Raw genomic sequence first — 14,623 nt, 5'->3', positions numbered from 1 at the left:
GTGGTATCGTATTCTCTTCCCTTGTTATTTTCCCTTATCATTGTTTTAGCTGATAGTAGCGGTGGTGATTTGTTGCTGGACTGTTCTTGTCTCAACCCGTAGGAGTTGCACTCTCTCGATCCTCCTCCCCGTTCCTCCGGGAGTGGGGAGCGGGGAAGGGGAGAGCCCCGGTGCGGGGGGGGGGGGGGGAGGACGGACACGGACCTCGATTGTTGTCAGCTCGGCACCACTCACTGGGAGTGAGTGAACAAGTTACCTGACTGGGTTTAAACCACGACAGTTCTTTTTGGCGCCCAACGTGGGGCACGAGGGGTTGAGATAAGAACAGATCTGACTGGATTAATAGTCACTCGTCACAATGCTGATTTATTGGCTCTCAAGGTTTTTCCTCTTGATCTCGCAGTTTCAGTATATCATATCTTACGTCCATCCGGTGTTTGCTGTATAAGTGTTTTTCAAGTGTGGGGCTTGGGCTAAGGTTTTTATCCCATTGTACTTTATGGTAATGACTTGTAATACAATAGAATCATTGATCATGAAACTGATCTGGCTTATGTTCCCAGTGTGGTCACCACCTTTATACTTTGGGAGGTATATGACGGAGGTGCTTAGCAATTACACATCTTTTTTCTCCTTCTCAGGTGCTCAACCTGTGAAGGAGACATCTTTTACCTCCTAGTCGTCCCCCCAGACCATTTACATTTGAGAGTTTTGAATTTTTTGAATGGCCTTTTAATGCTGTTGAGACTTGTTTGCTGATGGTGATGGGAATCACCATGCTAACGCACATACAGAGTGTGTTTTGCCCACTCCTGATTTCAAGAGTTAAGCAGAGTCAGGTTTGGGTCTTGTCTGGGGTCAAACGAGGATGTAGGAGGACCGAGAGATTTTCCCTGAGGCTGGACAGCCATGAGTGGCAGGGTGTGTGGGACAGTATGGGCAAGTATCTAGGTCAGTGGGCCCCTCCACTACTTTGGAATTTCACTACCGAACAACTGCAAAATCCAGAAGAATTAGTAAAACACTTAAATGAGGTGTGTGGTCATTCTGGCCATACCAGAGATGGACAAACCACGGCAACGTGCTGGGGCTTGGCCTATGCTTGTAGGGCCTTGTTCAACACTATCCAGCACCTTCAAAAGGAAAAGAATGTCGGCGGATCTGAGGGCAAAGCAACAGTCGCTACTCAAACTTCGGCTGCAATGAACTGCGCAGCTACCCCAGCTGCAAGTACAGCAGCTGCTCAAACTTCAACTGCAACAGACAGCGCGGTTACCCCAGCTCCAAGCACAGTAGCTACACCATCCCCAGCAACAAGTACAGTCGCTACTCAAACCACAGTGATAATCACTGCAGCCAAACCAGAGGACCACTTCGTACCAATATCAGTTGCCCCTGTACGCAAGAGAACAAGCAAAAAGGAGGCAAAAAGGGTGAAGCGAGATGAAGAACCAATGAATTCACCACCCGGTTCAGAATCTGATCAGGAGTCATCATCACATGACGAAGAAGAAGAAGAAGAGGTAACTTCTCAACCTCGGACCTCAACCGAGCTGCGGAATATGCAAAAAGATTTTACCCGTCAACCAGGGGAGCACATCATCACCTGGTTACTCCGATGCTGGGACAATGGGGCCGATGGTCACGAACAGTGTACCCTGATGCCATCAAGCTGTCAAGGGCTGGAACCCATCTATATTTCTGGAGTAACAGGAGGATCCCAAGAGTTGACTGTGCTGGAGGCTGAAATCAGCCTGACTGGGAGGGAATGGCAAAAGCACCCCATTGTGACTGGTCCAGAGGCTCCATGCATTCTCGGCATAGAATACCTCAAGAGAGGGTACTTCAAAGACCCAAAAGGGTACCGGTGGGCTTTTGGTATTGCTGCTTTGGAGACTGAGGAAATTGAGCAGCTGTCCACCTTGCCTGGTCTCTCAGAAGGTCCCTCTGCTGTGGGGTTGCTGAAAGTTGAAGAACAACAAGTGCCAATTGCGACCGCAACAGTGCACCGGCGGCAATATCGCACCAACCGAGACTCCCTGATTCCCATCCATCAGTTGATCCGTAGACTGGAGAGTCAGGGGGTGATCAGCAGGACCCGCTCACCCTTCAATAGCCCCATATGGCCAGTGCGAAAGTCTAATGGAGAATGGAGACTAACAGTAGACTATCGTGGCCTGAATGAAGTCACACCACCATTGAGTGCTGCCGTACCGGACATGCTAGAACTTCAGTATGAACTAGAGTCAAAGGCAGCCAAGTGGTATGCCACGATTGATATTGCCAATGCATTTTTCTCAACTCCTTTGGCCGCAGAGTGCAGGCCACAGTTTGCTTTTACTTGGAGGGGTGTCCAGTTCACTTGGAACCGACTGCCCCAGGGGTGGAAACACAGCCCTACCATTTGCCATGGACTGATCCAGACTGCACTGGAACAGGGGCAAGCTCCAGAACACCTGCAATACATTGATGACATTATTGTGTGGGGCGATACAGCGGAAGAAGTCTTTGAGAAAGGGAGGAAAATAATCCAAATCCTGCTGAAAGCTGGTTTTGCCATAAAACGGAGTAAGGTCAAGGGACCTGCACAGGAGATTCAATTTTTGGGAATAAAATGGCAAGATGGACGTTGCCAGATCCCCACAGATGTGATCAACAAGATAACAGCAATGTCTCCTCCAACTAATAAGAAAGAAACGCAAGCTTTCTTGGGTGCTGTGGGGTTCTGGAGAATGCACATCCCAAATTACAGTTCGCTTGTAAGCCCTCTCTATCATGTGGCCCGGAAGAAGAATGATTTTAAATGGGGCCCTGAGCAGTAACAAGCCTTTGAGGAAATTAAACGCGAGATAGTTCATGCAGTAGCCCTTGGACCAGTCCGGACCGGACCAGATGTAAAAAATGTACTGTACACTGCAGCTGGGGAGAACGGTCCTACCTGGAGCCTCTGGCAGAAAGCTCCAGGGGAGACTCGAGGTCGACCCCTCGGCTTTTGGAGTCGGGGATATAAAGGATCTGAGGCCAGATATACCCCAACTGAGAAAGAGATACTGGCAGCCTATGAAGGGGTATAGCTGCTTCGGAAGTGATTGGCACTGAAGCACAGCTCCTCCTGGCACCCCGGCTGCCCGTGCTGGGCTGGATGTTCAAAGGCAGGGTCTCCTCTACACATCATGCAACTGATGCTACATGGAGTAAATGGGCTGCACTAATTACACAACGAACTCGAATAGGAAATCCCAGTCGTCCAGGCATTCTAGAAGTCATCATGGACTGGACAGAGGGCAAAGATTTCGGAATGTCACCAGAGGAGGAGGTGGTGCGTGCTGAAGAGGCCCCACCATATAATAAACTGTCAGAAAGTGAAAAGCAGTATGCCTTGTTTACTGATGGCTCTTGCCGTACTGTGGGAAAGCATCGGAGATGGAAGGCAGCTGTATGGAGTCCTGGACGACAAGTTGCAGAAACCGCTGAGGGAGAGGGTGAATCGAGTCAATTTGCCGAGGTGAAAGCCATCCAGCTGGCCTTGGACATTGCTGAACGAGAAAAGTGGCCAGTACTCTATCTCTATACTGACTCATGGATGGTGGCAAATGCCCTGTGGTGGTGGTTGAAGCAATGGAAGCAGAGCAACTGGCAACGCAGAGGTAAACCCATCTGGGCTGCTGCACTGTGGAAAGATATTGCTGCCAGGGTGCAGAACCTGGTGGTGAAGGTACGTCATGTAGATGCCCATGTACCCAAGAGTCGGGCCACTGAGGAACACCAGAACAACCAACAAGTGGATAAAGCAGCTAAGATTGAAGTGGCTCAGATGGACTTAGATTGGCAACATAAAGGTGAATTATTTTTGGCTCGGTGGGCCCATGACACTTCAGGCCATCAGGGCAGAGATGCAACATATAGATGGGCCCGTGACCGAGGGGTGGACTTAACAATGGACACTATTGCCCAGGTTATTCATGAGTGTGAAACATGTGCTGCAATTAAACAAGCCAAGCGGTTAAAGCCTCTTTGGTATGGAGGACGATGGTTGAAGTATAAATATGGGGAGGCCTGGCAGATTGACTATATCACACTGCCACCAACCCGCCAAGGCAAGCGCCATGTGCTTACCATGGTGGAAGCAACCACCGGGTGGCTGGAAACATACTCTGTGCCCCATGCCACTGCCCGGAACACCATCCTGGGCCTTGAGAAACAGATTTTGTGGCGACACGGCACCCCAGAGAGAATTGAGTCAGACAATGGGACTCATTTCCGGAATAACCTTATAGATATTTGGGCCAAAGAGTATGGCATTGAGTGGGTATATCACATCCCCTACCATGCACCAGCCTCTGGGAAAATCAAACGGTACAATGGGCTGTTAAAAACTACACTGAGAGCAATGGGTGGGGGAACTTTCAAGCATTGGGATACACATTTACCAAAGGCCACCTGGTTGGTCAACACCAGAGGATCTGCCAACAGGGCTGGTTTAACTCAGTCAGAACTTTTACATATTGTAGAGGGGGACAAAGTTCCCGTGGTGCATATGAAGAATTTGCTGGGGAAGACAGTCTGGGTTATTCCTGCTTCAGGTAAAGGCAAACCCACTCGTGGGATTGCTTTTGCTCAGGGACCTGGATATACTTGGTGGGTAATGCGGGAAGATGGGGAAGCCCGATGTATACCTCAAGGGGATTTGATTTTAGGGGAAAACAGCCAGTGAACTCAATTGTATGCTGTTGCCTGCTGTGTAATCCTTTTATAGCCCATCAACTAGATGTCTCCAGGTCACCAGCGACTGGCCCTGACTTCCCTCCAGCCATCATCCCAACAGAGAATGAACTTGGAACATCAATGGACTCGGCAGCATTATAGGGATTGGTCCATGCACTAAGAAAATGATTTTTTCCTCTTGGTCTGTATGTATATGGATGTATATATGTGGGAGAGCGATGGTGTATTGAAAATGTGGGATCTGAGCACGACGTGAATGGTATGAAATAAGGGGTGGATAATGTCCTGGGTTCAGCAGTAGCAGTCATGTTTTTCCTTTGTGTTAACTGGTGCAGTGCTGTGTTTTGACTTCTAGTTTGAGAACAGTGTTGGTGAAGCCAATGTTTTCGGTTGTTGCTAAGTGATGTTTACCCTGACCAAGGACTCTGTGAGGCTCATGATCTGCCAGGGAGGAGGGGAAGCTGTGAGGAAGCAGAGACGGGGCGCCTGACCCAGGCTAGCCGGGGAGGTATTCCATACCACAGCACGTCATGCCCGGGGTGGGGGGTAACTGGGAGTTACCCGGAAGGACAGGGGCTTCCGGGTGGGACTCATTTCTTGGCTGGTGGTATCGTATTCTCTTCCCTTGTTATTTTCCCTTATCATTGTTTTAGCTGATAGTAGCGGTGGTGATTTGTTGCTGGACTGTTCTTGTCTCAACCCGTAGGAGTTGCACTCTCTCGATCCTCCTCCCTGTTCCTCCGGGAGTGGGGAAGGGGAGAGCCCCGGTGCGGGGGGGGGGGGGGGGAGGGGAGACGCACACGGACCTCGATTGTTGTCAGCTCGGCACCACTCACTGGGAGTGAGTGAACAAGTTACCTGACTGGGTTTAAACCACGACACTGTTGTCACCATATAAATATTCCTTGAATTTTTCGTACTAAACTAGTCCTAGCCTTTTCATGGTGTTAACATGGGAACAATCATATAATAACCACCAGAATGGTTATATGAAGTGCTTTATTGCAGAGCTGGGAAACCAGGGGTACTCACCCAAATCTGGTTCCAACGTCATCACATCGCATTCACAATTTATACACATTTAGCACGGATTACAACATTAGCTAATGCATATGCATTAAGGATTGCCACATCAGGAATGTTACCACATCAGCCTCTTCTACGCTTGCGCAGCCCCCTCTGGTGGTCATCTGGTGGTCGTTCCGATGAAGTAAGGAGTCTTCCTCAGATGAAGTAAGAAGTCTTCATCAGATGAAGTACGAAGTCTTCCTCAGCTTGTCCTCTTCACCTTTTCCTTACTTGGATATATCCCAACCCTTGTGTGGACGCTAGCATTTTCTCATCAGCTTCTGGTGTGCTCTTCTGGCTACCTTATGCGTAGGTTCTACTTGGGTGTAGTCTTCAGTACATACCTTTCTAATCCACCCATATGCATAGGTTCTACTTGGGTATAGTCTCCAGTACATACCTTTCTAAAACCACCCATACGCATAGATTTTTGCTACTATCATTGCAACACTGGTTACAGAATAGCCGTGATACAAAATTGGAAAGTTACAACGTTTTCTAATATACAAAACCCCACTATTGATTTATAAATTTCTCAAACATAATCATTTCTACTATTTTATATCATTGTTTTATCATAAAGGCTTTGCCCTTTTCCAACAATGAATCCTAGTCACTGTCTAACGTTAGGGAAACTGACCAGGCTATCATTGGTTTAGGTTTTGGGGGTTTTAGTGTGTATTTTAGAGTCATTCCCCACTACTTCCACTGCAGTGTGAAAAGCATTGCAAAAACAGTATTTGAGCTGGAAAAAAAACCCTGAATCTCAAGCTGTGTGACCATAGTAATCCTGATTCAACCCTAGTTCTGGGTCTATCTGCTGAGTTGTGCAGCGTGGCTTGCTACAGGATGGGTAAGAAATATGTTCACCTACCTCAGGTCACAGTGATCTGCTCAGGTTTCCCCAGTCTGACATTGACATGATTGTATAGGATTCACTGTTAATATTTCCTTTTGTTGTCATGAACTGTTTTTTAGTGTTCTGCTTTTTCTTTCTCTCTTAGTAAATACCTTTTAGCCAGCAGTTCTGCAACAAGCCACATGCTAGGAGGCAACAAAAGGAGCAGTACCTTTTTTTTTTAAAGAAAACTATCTTTTTCATTGTCTGATAGCAACTTAGTCTTTCTGGGTGTCTGTTGAAGGAAGGAAATGTTGCTCTTGAACTCTACGTTCAGAGAATGTCTGTAATATATGTAATATATGCAAGAAGCAACAGTGTACATTACTGATTAAAGAGGTCAGTGTTTTATCCCTCAGCTTAGCATATATGTAACTTCTAAATCAGTTGTGCAAAACCAAAAGAGTACAGTTTCTTGTTGGCTCATTTTTTTGTTGCTATGCTCCTCTGTTGCTGGGATTACTGAAAAGCACCTTTCGGACCTTACTGAACAAATCAGATTTCTATTTCCTTTTTCAGTTCTATCAGTAACTGAAGTCTAATACTAATACTGTGAAGTCTACCACATGTGCTTAGAAATTACCCTCCTGTTGCTGCTGTGTTCAAGTTCACGTGGAGGTGAGAGTTTCGCTATTACAGTTCTTGGGGATGAAATGCCATAAAAGACTGTACAAGCCATAAGAATTGCTGTCACACAAAGAGAAGAAAACTTGCAGTGTCCCAGGTTACTCCCCTCACCTTCTTAAAAATTCTTCCTCTCTCTTTCTCTGGGATTTCAACTTGCAGATACATATTGAATAAGAAGCCTCATAATATCATTTGATAAGCATTTCTTCTGGTGCTGTCATTTGTCCTGAGACAGCTCCACATCCCTGCAGTGATATGCATGGGTCACTTGGTGGTCTGGATTGGAGAGCTGATCTGAGTAAAAATAACTGCAAAAAGTCACCTAGACAAGTTCTCCACTCTGGCCTGCAATGTGACCCCACTGTATTCTGTATGAATGACTGGCTTTGTACTGAAAGAATTATTAATTAAATTATGTGCTCAACATTATTTTTTGTCAACACTTACAGGTCCCCATTTTGGGACAGAACTTAATGTACCAGGATCTGGATTAATGTACATGGAACCCTTTCATTTACTGCTGTCAGGGTCCAATTGCAGAAAACCCCAGTGCCAGATCCTGTTTCAGTTCATGATCCCAAGGAATTAAGACACAAACAAGGTCAAGCACCATACTTGGACAGTTTATTACAAATTGCAAAAAATTACTAGAAGAAAGGGAAATTATTGTAATAAAGATGATAGCAATAGGACAAATTGAAAAAAAGGCAGAAAATAAAGCAAGCATTTGGAGTGCAGAGAGAGAGTGTCACCACAGTGGATCTAGCTTTGTCCTGGGGATCCGCTGTCGTTGGTGGTGAGAGTTCTTCAGGGTTCGTAGTCCTGTAGTATCAGAGCAGTGTCCCCCAAGAATCCATCAGCAGTGGGTGTCCTCGTGGAGACGTCCTTCTGGAGTCCCCTTGAAGGTATCCCTTTTGGAGATGTTTTACTCCCCCTTTTATCATGAGTTGGGGAGAGTGCCTACGTTCTTCATGTCACTTATTAATGTTCCTGGTAGACCAGTTTTTCTGATCTTGCAGCCAACTGCATGTGTCTGCACACACACAGCTGTCTGCAGCAATTCTTGTTATAATGGATAGCAATTCCTCACACCAGTCTTGTCAGCTCTTTCTCATTCATCCCTCAGGCAATGGATGGTGAAGTCCAGGTTCAGCTCCTCACTCCCATCTCCCAGGCAATAGATGGAAGAGTCTTAGCTCAACTCCTCCCACCCATCTCTGAGACAATGGTCAGTGGAGTTCCATTTCAATTCCTCGTACCAATCTTTGAGACAATGGACAGTGGAGTCTGATTTCAGATCAGTCTCTCACAACCACTTAGCTAGTGGGTCAGTCCCCTTCTATGCCTTGTTCTTTGGCCAAAATCTACATGTACGAAGACACAAGTGCCTGAAACTATAATGAACAATAGCTGGATGAATATATTAAGGTCTCCATTGATTTTACTAGCTTGTAGAATTTGTGCTGCTTTTATGCCATTGGAAAGATCCAGGGTAATATTTAAATATGATTTGTTTTGCTTTGTAGACCTCATCTGTTCTTTCTTTACTTACTGTAAGATATGTCTAATTTAAAACCAACCAGCAAACAAATCTGTTTTATATACTTATTTGGCTCATTTTTTTTTCCAAGCTACCAACCCTGCTTTTGCCTGTAGGTCCTTTGGACTGAATGAGAAAGTTACCATTGATTTACTAGGAGCTAGGCTTTCAGTCATTCCCCAAATACAGAGAATTGGCAGAAAGATTTACAGATTTTCTACCAACTCCCTTGAGTATGGTGTTGATTCAATTAAAGAAATCTATGTGTGATTCAACACTTCTCTGTTTATGCTCAACAGCACTTCTGCTCAGAGCAGGAAGAATTACACAGATCTCATCATCGCTATCAGGAAGAGCATAGATAATTCCTACTATTAGCATTTTGATGAAAAATTCCCCCCATGTGTTTGATCTCAGTATTTTCTATGAGTTCTAACAGTTTTTCCACTTTCATAGCTCCTGCTTAAAAGATAGGTTCTTTCTTTATCACATAAACTTTTTTCATAAGTCTAGTCATTTCTCTTTCTTTAAACTCTTTTAAAGGTATTCAATTTCCTGAATTCAATTTCCTGAATTCAAGTTCCTTCTGGGTAACTCCCAGTTACCCCCCACCCCGGCCATGACGTGCTGTGGTATGGAATACCTCCCTGGCTAGCCTGGGTCAGGTGCCCCGTCTCTGCTTCTTCACGGCTTTCCCTCCTCCCTGGCAGAACATGAGCCTCACAAAGTCCTTGGTCAGGGTAAACATCACTTAGCAACAACCGAAAACATCGGTTTCACCCACACTGTTCCCAGGCTGAAAGTCAAAACACAGCACTGCACCAGCTACCACGAAGGAGAAACATGACTGCTACTGCTGAACCTAGGACAAGAAGCAACAGAGTTTTCTCTGACTGTGGTAGATGAAGACTTTTCTCTTGTAGCTGACTGTAGATTTTGCAGTTCTATCAAACTACAGCAAGGTTTTCTTCCCAGTTTATAGCATCCTGACATGCTCAGATCATCCATGGGTGCTGGAAGTTCCACCCCACTAGGTATCCTGAGCCAGGGGCAGTCTGTGGTGCTGGGATGCTGCTATAGGGTTTGGACCTCGCTGAAAAGGGAGTGGTGGAGCTCTGCAGCCCTTCTGCAAAATGCGCCAGACACAGCCCATCAATCAGCTAATCACTGTGAGGACCAACCACGCTCATGAGGCAGGGAGAGGTTTGTGCTGAGCTGTACTTACAAAGTATAGGAGCTGGGAAGGGAAGGGTATACAAAACGTGTTGCAAGTAGAAGGAACAGTAATACAGGGTCTTTCTAGCTAGTGACAGAGAAATCAAGCAAACATTACTAAAATGTGCTGATTTAAAATGATTGAATTTTCCCTCTTATCCTCCTTATGCTGGATACTTTTACAAAAACTTCACAGTTGCAGCTTAACAGTTTGTTAGTGCTTCAGATTGCACTTAACCCAAATGACAGGAGACAGACTATTTTTTTAAGTAATAGCTGAACAACATCGAGGCTTTGTGTAATACGCTCTGAATTTGTAGTTGCTGTTCTGCGGAGTAGTACCTAGAAACTTCCCATGTAACTCTGGAAACACCTGTATTGCTGCACTTAAGTTGGGAAAATCTCCAACAAATGTATAAATGCGGAGGAATCTGGCAGTTTGGCAGTTTGAACCCAAACCTCTCAAGTTTTACCCCATTGCTCTGACACTGATCTTGCTCCTCACAGAGGCAACATGGCGATACCTGCCTTTCCACCATTCTAAAATTATTGACCTTAGCACATATCTTAGCTCAGATTGTCAACAGTGAAGGGATATCTGACCAGAAAACCTCAACCTCACATTTAAAAGACACAACTGATGCATTTTGCAGAGGAGGTGGATGAACCACATATAGGGTGGGAGAATGAAAGTCTAAGGACTGGGAATACTAAGCCAGGGAATTAAAATCAGGAAAGGAGAGAGGAAAGATTTTGTTTTTAAAAACAGCCTTGTTTGTGTAACTAGAAATGCAGTAGGAAGAGCCAACACAGTGATTTCCTCCTAGTGCCCTCATTCCTGTTTATTTTTCAGAACTAGTATCTAGCTTCAGTGTCAAAAAAAAAAAAAAGAAAGAAAGTCAATAAATTAATGGAAAGGAGGACATTTTATCTTTAATTCACTGGTGTAAGAAGTTTCATTTCTTTTTTTTTTCACCCTCTCTTTAACGCATGGTACTGTTAGCTGTGAAATAGACATCATTAAAGAGATTTTTTCAGCTACAAACCTATGGTTTGCAAATTGTAAACAAACTGGGGAAGGATTTGATGGTTATGTGTAAATCCTTGGGATTACTTGATCATAGAGCTTTAGAGTTCTCCATTCCAGATTTGTCATTTTGGAAGGAAAGCATTATAGAAAAACTTCCCTGCCTCTAATCAAAAAGGAGCTGCTGTATTGGTAAGACTATTGCTAAGGACAAAATCCCACAAAGGTAAAGAAACATATTAGACCATGGTGTTTTCGTCAGCTTGCTTTCAGCCAATATTGTGTTCTTACAATTAAATGCTATATATTTCATGGAATTTATTTAAAGACTACAAGATGATACTCATTCAGGGGCTGTTGAAAATATGTTTGAAAGCATATTGAAGGTTGCTTAGGGATTGAGAGTATTTAAGAATATCTTGAGACATTCGAAACTGGCTTCGAATGAACAGGAACATGGTAGGAGCTTTAAGGCTTATTGCGCATCAAAACCCTCCAGAACAGATCAAGCAATAAATGTTATTGCTATTAGTCCAGGAAATACAGATTTCTAAACCAAATAAGTATGTTTGTTTACAGAAAGAAAGCTCTATATTCATTACAGTCAGCATCATCCAGCCATATTTTAGGAGTTTGCATACTTGATACTTTTCGATCACAAAGGGAAGATGACACGCCACAGCCCTTCATCTATGCTGATATTTCCCGGAGGTGACAATTTTGCTTACTGACATGCTTGATCCCCAGTACCAAGTTGCACATACCAAAAAGCACTGGACCTGCTGTGCAATTCTGCACTCCCTTTCTGTAATCTTCAGTAAAATCAGCATTTTCACAAAAGGATTCATCTTCTTGGTGGCGGTTCAGTGATTTCTATGCAACATGAACAGTGTATATGCAATAGATTCATTTGGATATGTGCAGTGTTATGACAAGGGAAGAGTCTGAGATGTGCTGAGAGGTGATGGTGGCTAAAACCAGTCTACTGCCGTTTCTCAAAACGGCAGGTCTTGAGACTGGTAATATCACCTGCATAACCAAAGCACATTGAGCATTTTGGCATGACTTTCAGTAATCTGAAATATTAGCTTTATGGCAAATTTTACTGAAATCTTTATGTAATTTAGCTTTTTAAGCATGAGAAGTACATCATAGTATTCTCTGACAGTGGGACTTATTTTAATGATGAATTTAAGTGATTTAATTAAACTGAGGTAGGAATTTAGATATACAATTTTTACTCTCTTTAGTCTCCAAAAATTGGTTGGAAATGATGCTGTAGGGCCCACAGGAAAAGCCTGAAGATTTAGACCCTAACCCACATTTAGAAGAGTAAGATATAGACTAGTTATTAGCTTGTTATGAGTATTTATTTCACAATGATCAGATTTTTAAAATACTTTTCTTATTACACATCTGTCTTGGAGAGCAAAGATGTGACAATGACAAGAAAAACAGGAAAAAAACCCAAGGTAACCATGGAATTGTCAGAGATGCTGTTGTGGGTGGGGTGGAGCCAGGCATGTACTAAGGCAGCTCTCTGCAAACGTAGACACCAGAAAATCATTGTACACCACAGACACATCTGGCATCCCCAGGTCCCTTGGCTATCTTTGGGACAGAGCTGGCATATGCCAGCCTTCCCATGGCAGCCTCCAGGGAGAAAAGTCATTGTTTTTTCTCCGTAAGTGTCTGCTCATGGTGTTACATCCTTTCTGCTGCTGCTTTTTTTTTTTTTTCTTTTTAAGCCACAGTACATTTTTCCTTGCTTTTGGTGCTCAGGGGATTAAAACAGAGATCAAGTAGGAGATACATGATATGTGTGCACATCAACGTTGTAAGTATATATGTGTTTGTGTGTATATGCTTCTATAGATATATATTTAATAATTTAGATAAACCAGCATCTGTTTTCTCCTTAGTTGGAGATCAAGGTACCTGTATTGCAGACATTCCCAAGGTTGACTATGTGAAAAAATATTGGTTTTACATTGTGGTTGAATACATTTACAGTCCCTAAGCCTGAAGGCTGTCAACGTTTTCGTCTTCATCTTGTGTTTATCTAAATACTGATTTACATTTCATAAAAAGGATTCCCTTTTTGTCCAAAGGGGAAGGACAGTCAACAGATGGACCACAATAAATGTCATTAACCACTTAGAATGTTTTGACATCTTGATGAAGATTGCTTCGTTATGAGTGAAATGAAATTGTTCTTTTTCTTGTCTAGCAACTAACATTATTTAGAGAAAGCTATTTCTCTGACAAAAGTACTATGAAATGCAAGAGCTACTGAGATGTGGATATTCTTGAGATGCTTTAGGTGAGGTTACTAGAAAATGTGTACTTTTTGCATTTTCTTCTTAGGTAAAATATGTGGACTCAAAGATTAAATCATCAAATCTGCAGTTCAGAGATTGATTTCATAATAAAAATAAAGTCCCCATTATGTAGGCCAAACAGAATCTCTTTAGAGAAATTGCTCAGATTTTCTTTTGCTTTAGTTTTCTTTTGCCATAAAACTGAAAAAATTTACTCTTCAAATCAGCTTATAGGGTAAAGCAAAATGGATTTAATCAACCTCATAATTGCACTTTTATTGAATAAGACAATCAGGAAATCAATAGTCTATGAAAATTGTAAGATATACTGAAAGACTGGATTTGGTTTCTGTCCTTGCCTGAAAAATGGCAATACTAAGCATCCAGTTACAATAAAAGTCAACACAAGATTATAGCTAGAAAATATAAATAAAATAACAGAAATATTTTTTAGAAGTTTTAAAGAAGTAACCATTCTACAAATTAATGATTGAGGGTTTACCATAAAGTCCTAGATAGATAGCCAGGTATACAGCTAGAGATAGTTTACATTCCATACTCAACAAGTGATATAAAGTTCAATTAACTCTCTTATTAATTACTTTCTTTCCTTAAATTAACACATAATTAAATGATGAAACCTACAATGGAGTAGTATGTACCAATGCTTTTGAAAAAACTAGGAAAACAAAAAGACTGGCTGAAAAACAAGAATTCTGGAAGAATATTTGAGTATGTCTAAGTATATTTCCCTTGAACATGGAAGGGAAGCAAAGTAAAATTTTCCTAAAATGTTCTTGAAAACAAGTGAGTGCCCTAAACCAGTTCACAATTTGAGGGTTTTCCCATGTTCATGAATGCCCTAAGCACCAGGCAGTGGGCTGTCTAAAGATTGTGTGACTCTGTTTTCCCTCCTCAACCTTTGATTGAATTTGCAAAATCCAATTTTTCAGAAATTTGCAAAAAAAAAAAAAGTTATCTAAAAACTGACACACATCTCTAATAAATATTGATACCCAAACATTTTAATAGTCTGTCAAAAGCTGGGAGAAATACGCTACCTAAAAAAAAAAATCCCACCTGAAAAAAAAAAAAAAAAAAGCTCTAAACTTAGATCTTTTACCAGACCTGAAGTCAGGGACTGTATATTTCCTCACTAATACTTTAACAGTTAGATCTTTATTATAGTCTTTAACCACAGT

Source organism: Pezoporus flaviventris, unplaced genomic scaffold, assembly GCF_033815535.1.
Source record: "Pezoporus flaviventris isolate CSIRO_AGI_PZ_B2104156 unplaced genomic scaffold, CSIRO_AGI_Pfla_v1 ptg000050l, whole genome shotgun sequence".
Classification (NCBI taxonomy): Eukaryota; Metazoa; Chordata; class Aves; order Psittaciformes; family Psittacidae; genus Pezoporus; species Pezoporus flaviventris.
Note: the sequence above shows the minus strand (reverse complement) of the source record.